Source organism: Poecilia formosa, unplaced genomic scaffold (genome assembly GCF_000485575.1).
Source record: "Poecilia formosa unplaced genomic scaffold, Poecilia_formosa-5.1.2 Scaffold879, whole genome shotgun sequence".
Taxonomy (NCBI): domain Eukaryota; kingdom Metazoa; phylum Chordata; class Actinopteri; order Cyprinodontiformes; family Poeciliidae; genus Poecilia; species Poecilia formosa.
In genome coordinates this window covers 4,494-11,203 of record NW_006800818.1, presented here as the reverse complement: position 1 = coordinate 11,203, position 6,710 = coordinate 4,494, and the positions used below count along the sequence as shown (strand labels likewise).

General features: G+C 36.6%; 1 long non-coding RNA gene across 1 annotated transcript; it reads left to right on the top strand.

Moving 5' to 3' along the window:
* The first annotated feature begins 319 nt into the window (after nucleotides 1-319).
* Nucleotides 320-758, top strand: LOC107834977 (uncharacterized). Its single transcript, XR_001660801.1, has 2 exons — nucleotides 320-358; nucleotides 621-758. It is a non-coding gene; the product is annotated as an uncharacterized LOC107834977 (long non-coding RNA).
* The last annotated feature ends 5,952 nt before the right edge of the window (nucleotides 759-6,710 follow it).

Here is a 6,710-nt window from a genome sequence, read left to right as displayed (position 1 = left end):
AAAAGGGACTAAAACTTAAAACTCTGAACTAAGAACTTCTGATCACATAATAGCAATAAACTATATCTGCCATGGTAAATCATTACTGACAACTATAGTGAGTAATCCCTAACATTAATATGATCATACCGCATGTAATCATGTGTTCATATGTATTATTGTTATTAAGAGTGAGCTAAGAAAATGTATGTCTGTATCAAACAAGTAGCCCTTCGTGTTACTCTGTACCCATGAAGTAGCTCCCAGTCTCAAAAAGGTTGGTGACCCCTGCTATAAGGTAACGTGGCACACCTGTGCTCACAATGATATCTCTTCAGACAAAGAACCTCAGCTGAAAGCTTCCTCAAAGACACCACTGGTAGGACTGGACATTATTCACAGCTTATATCATTCAAATTGCATTCAGAAGACCAAAATAGACTTGTTTCATACAATGGTTTCCATGTGTTTGGAAACAAATTAATTGTGCTGTTTGGAATGTAGTTTGTTTATTTATTTATTTATTCACTGTTAACTTAAAAGTAAATTATTAAATCATTACTTGAGAAACTACTTAATTAGTTCAAGCTAAAATTAACTCATTGTGACCTGTACTTAATATTTCTCTTATTTCTTTGTAGGTTTTCAACCTACTATGCGTCTACTCATTGACTACTCTGTGACCTACTCATGTGAACCACTGCTCATGTGACCACATGTTGGTCATGTGCTGTTGATGAGATTCATCTAAAGAAAAGAAAAATAAATAAATAAAAGATGTCACTGAGCTAAGTTGTTCCTGTGTCTCTTTGGAGGAAGAAAGCCTTTTCAAGTTTGGGCAAAAGCTGAGGTGGCTTAAGAGAGCAAAAAATTTGACAATCACAATGACATTTGGAAGAAATGTGAAGGCTGATAACATCATCCCACAGTGGTGGCAGCATAATGTTGTGGGGGCATTATGAAGCAAGAGGCAGTGGTGTGCTTCACAAAACAGATACCACCATGAAGAAATAACGTGGTGTGGAAATAACAAAGCAACATCTCAAGACATCAACAGAAACATGCACACAACAAAAACACTATTATTTATATAGGTAATCTCTTTGGGAAATGAGTATTCATATTCTAAATATCTGATATCCTTGCTGAACGTGTGGCTTTATAAGAGCTGTCAGAATACCAATATGTCAAAAACACATTGCTTTATCTCTACACCATGTTACATTACACTACACTAATTGTATTTGCTGTTGTTACTGATTTTGTCTGTTTTTGGAGCTACTGGTGACTCGAAAGAAAACAAAGGTCCTGATCTTGATGATCTAGACTTCTGTGGACTGATGAGGCAAAGCTAGAAGGTTTTGAAATGTGTTTATATTATATATTAGATCTGTCAAAAAAGTAGTAAATCACTACTTGATATGGTCATTACACCTCCAGTCAAACAACCTGGTCTCATGTTTTGGGGGCCTTTTCTTCTTGATATAATTGACTGAACTATATTATGCTCTATTTTCTATGTAACATAAGGTCATGATAGTTGGAACAGTATTACCATTTGAGATGAGAAGTGATATTGACATCATCACTACGCATAAAATCTGCATATAAGTCTCTCAGAATATCATTTTAAAAACAAATATGGTGTATAAACTCACTGTAGAAACCCTTTTCCTTTTTGTCGAGCAAATGCTTCAGATTTAACCGATATCTCCCCGTCAGAGATCATTTATGAGTCAGATTTAAGTTTTTATATCTTGCTGGTCTCACAAACCAAACGTCATGTTCTCCAGGAAGAGAGATCCACTCATGAACACATTCATGCACAACGCTGGTCAGATGAAATGGCTAAACCGAATTTTATTTAGGGTTACCACAGTAAAAAGTGTTGAATACAAATTCACAACAACTTTTTCAGAGGGTTTCTGGAAAATTGTAGAAACATTGTCTTGTTTTCCTCTTTGTGTTTGTCTGTCACATAAAATCCGAGAATAATAACCAGACATTTGTGTGTGTAACCCGACAAAATAGGGCAAAGTTCAAGGGATGTAAATACTTTTGAAATGCACTCATTATGGAGAACCTGCTCTCTGCATTCTTACTCTCCTGATATTAACATGAAAAAAACAACATTGAATGAGACAAAATGGTGAAAGTTGCCTGCAAATGAAGAAAAAAATCTTCTCCGATGTCTGGAACTTTAATAAATTCTTTTATTGTAAAGACGTACCTTTGATGTCAGCTCTGGGTTTGTTTATCTGCTGTTTGCGACGCCGAAGGTGTGATTAATTAGGTCAGGCATGTCTGAAGTACACCTTTCCACTTTCATCATTAGAATGAACATCGCCTGCTGGGACCTTTTCTGTTCTTCTATAATAATCTAATAATAATTAACAATTATCTGTCACCATGATCAAAGTGCTTGTATCTTTGCAGACGGTACTTGGCTTTGTTCAGTTCAGTTAGAGGCAGTTAGACTAAAGCCTGCAAAGGGCTTTAATCTGACCGGAATATGTTACCATGTAGTCACCCATATGGTCATCGGCAGATGTGATGGCCGTCATGAATGCATGAATGCACCCAGCATTCACCGGAATGTAATGTCTGCAAAAGATAAGCAGCAGCTACATTTTCACCAGAGAACACAGACAGACAGATTAACTCTTGTCCATCTTATACTGTAGTCAACAAGTATTGTGGCATGAGACCCAGAAGAAAATAGTGGCAGAAACCCAGCGTCTGGTTTCTGGAATAAGTTCTGTGTTTTCTAAGCCAAGTGAGCTTCTGACATTTAAAAATGAAAGGTTATATCTACAATATGCAGACGACCCTTTCTTAACAACTGAAAGGAAGTCTCTAGGGACTGTCAAAGATGACACCTAACTGCTGGCCATATTGGGTGCAGTCTCAGCATGGTATTTCAGGAAACAGTTCGCTCCTGATTTATTACCCAGGGTTCCTCATTGCTGCTTAGCACAGCTGAGGAGGCAGTAGCTCTTGTTTAAGAGCGTTTTCCAGAAGTTGCATTTTATCCGCACAAACAGATATTTCATCATATGCACTGTGCAAGATTAATGTTAGACTGTGCAAACAAGCAGAGCCCCCATGTGACTCTGAGACTTTATCCAGCCTGAATTCTTTCAGATGATCAAACAAATGTTAATATCAAAGAAAACTGCAATTTAAAAACTCAAGTTTTTATTACTAGTATTATGTTTCTTTTATTGAGGGAAAGAAATCTATAAAATGTAACACTGTAACTGCCTCTATGGTAACAATGGTCAAGTGTTTGAGACTGAGCCAAAGCACTGGTGGAGCAAGAGCGGTTTGAGTAGATTTTTCTTGATAAAGTTTTCTATTTAAAACGTATGTGTCTAATCCAGCAGGAAGTGTAGCCATGCTAATCATTACCCTCTTCAAAGCTAACACCAGTTTACCTTTACTAATGGACAGTAAATCCATTGGGTTACCAGCCTAGCCATGCTAGTCACTAGCCTCTCTGATGCTAACGAAAGTGAGTAGCCTCCTTCTCATTGGTCCCTCTGTGTCATAGGTGGGATTTGTGGAGGTGGTGAGGAGAGACGCAGAGGCCCAGGTTGTAGAAGAAAATGATGAATTTAATGAACAGAGCTCAAACATAGTCCAACATAGGCGGCACGGCAGAGAGTTAGCACACAGCTAATTACAGGTAGCAACTGAAAAGCTGAGGACTGACGAAATGTATGAGAGGCCCCATGGGCCAAAACTTACAAACTCTCTTACACTCGCTACATGTAAGAGAGTTTGTAAGTTTTGGCCCATGGGGCCTCTCATAGAAGTGAGCTAAACCAACACAGGACTATACAGTTCAACTGTGACGGCAGGCAGACAGACGACAAATGACATACGACAAGGATCAGACAAGAGACAAAGACAACAGGTGGACTATAATACATAGGGAGGGTAATCAAGGAATGAGACACACCTGGTAAGCAATCAACGGGGAAGACGCAGAGACAAAGACTCGCAGGAAAGAAACTGAACACAGAAAACCCTAAAAATAAATACACAGAAACACGGATCATGACACTCTGACTTTCTGTTATTGACCTATCGCTAATCAGACCAGTGGTAGCAACACTGACAGATTTATCTGCAAGGCTAAAATATCAGTTGATGTCTCATTGTCTGTGTAGCTGAGTAACAACTGCTGAAAACCTATACAGTAGACTAAGTTAAAATAGCATAAAACCTGTAGTACATTACAGAGGCCGATGCTGACTGTCAGATAAATTACATATATGTTTTTATATTCATTTACATTCATGTACAGTATCTTACTACCAAATCAGGTGAGACATTTAATTACAATGAAGTAAAACATTCATTATAAAATAAAAACTGACAAGCCATACATACCGAGAGCTTCACTTACAAACACTGCTATCTGCACTGACAGCTCTTCAGAGGATTTTGTTTTTATTAAATCTGTCAAATTACATCATGCTGATTTGTATTTTAGGTATTCTGAGTTTCATAAAGAGTTTAATGAAGTGCCAAATTCAAAGGATTGCTTGACATGAATCAGTGTCAAGAAGATAATTACTTTAATTAAAGTCAGAAAGACAGAATGTGTGGACATTACCCTTGAGATAATACAGCGCCCTTTATGCATAGTCACTGATTAGATGTGCAAAAAGCAGGAAATCAGTCTCATATTGATTGGCTGATCAGAGTCCCTGGGAACCTTTAGTCTGTAATTGTTGACTTTGTGTTGGCCTGGGGTATTAATATAAAACCCCAAATATCCCAGCACAGAAAGTCAAAATGGAGAGCAGTGTCTTGCTATCACCAAGTCTCCACAACAACCACTAAACTAAAACTTTCCTGTCCTGAAGTCATAAACTCAAATCTGTAGTGTTTGTCAAACTCTTCTAGAACTTCATCTAGAGTTGTGTTCTTTGGTCAAATGTGACAAAAATTGAGTTTTTCTGCAACAAACACTGTGGCTAGGAAAACATGACTGCTGTTAAATATGGAGAACGTCTGATGAGTTAGGAAGGTTTCTCTTCCAACGCTCATGGAAACCTTTATGGAGGTCATCAAGAAGTCTTTACTAATAATAGAAAACCTGTGAGGTGAACTTGGTCAAATTTGGTTATTACTTTGATGATGATAACTCCAAACATTTTGTGGTTTGGATCACAGAAAGGTACTCTTATTAAATGTTTTTACATTTCTCTGTCGTAGATTATTTTACTGCAAGAAAAGATCAACTTAAATTATTTTACCCATGAGTCATTTGGATCATTGTGTTTGTTTTTTAGCCTTTTGAAGTCTTTTAGTTTATTTTTTATAATTTGGCTTGTAAATTATTTACGGTTTGTTCACTCTGTTTTCTGTTATAAAGGTTGCACTCACATACGGCTCTGCTGTAATTTACAGGTGAGGCTGAAACCAGGTTTTGAAGTCCATTTTAGTAACCAAGACGAAATGCTGCAGTAAGTGCTGATAACACTTCAATCTGGACGTTAAAGTCCAGTAAAATCAGGCTCTCCAGTTACAGATTCATAGACGTAAACTGATTCTCACCTTAAAGAAAATTCACTTTTACAGAGCTTTCCTTCTCGTACTAAACAAAATTATTATTTGAAAACCACATTTTGTATTTATGCAGCTCATATTTCTCTGGTATTAAATGTCATTTGATGATCTGAAATCTTTAAGTGTATTAAAATCTTCCAAAGTATTTTTGTGTAGTTTTCTAGTACACTTGAAATAGACAGTATGGTTTTGTGGGCATAACTCAGTGCATAGTAATGTAGGAGTGTCGCTAGCATTAGCATCTAATAGGTGATGTACATACGCGTAACGTATATCAAAGGAGACATCCTAAAGCCGCTAAAAATCTGACACTGCTCCATTTTTGTTCACATTTTGTGAAGAAGGAAGTTGCGCTGGTCTTCTTCAGAGGTTTTGTGTTGATTTCTTCAGTTTCTCAGTTCTTGGTGCAGCGCCACCATAGGCGACCGGGGGAACAGGTTTTTCAGCTAGTTTGGGTCGTTGGACAAGGTGCAGTGTGAATGCCAACCACAACAGCTGAAAATGTAACAAATGTTGAAATTTTGTTCCCCAATGGAACTGAGTCTACGGACTATCAGGTGTGAAAACACCCTAACATACAAATAATTTATGGAACTCCAATAAACATAAACCTAAAACTCTGATCCAATTTGAATTAATGTTTCATTTATGCTGATTTATTGATTGATACTCTAATTATTCCTTATTGTTTCAAGTCATATATTGGTCTTGTTATCAAATCTTATTTTAATAGTTACTTCATTGTATTATCAGGAAGGAAAAGATTTTGTGGTAGCTTTTAGTTTTATTTCTCTTCAAAACTTCATTCCTAATTATCATTTATTTCCTTATGTTAAGTTTTCTCCAGTATTTTTCCTTTCTGTATTATAACTCAGTAAACTTCGCATTTTAAGAAGCTGCTCCTTTAGAGCTGCATTTTGTCAATATTTTGACCCTCTTTTATAAAAGGCCTACATGAGAAATTAATGTTTCCTATCGTGTTAAACCCAAAACTTAACCATATTTTAGAAGCAGTTCCATAATTGTTCATTTTAAATCTCCAATTTAGACCAATTTAATTTCATTCATCCTATTTTCTATTTTAAAACCTTAAGGAATGATCAACCTGTTTTACAAGAATAAAGTTAACCGTGTCACTGAATATCAAA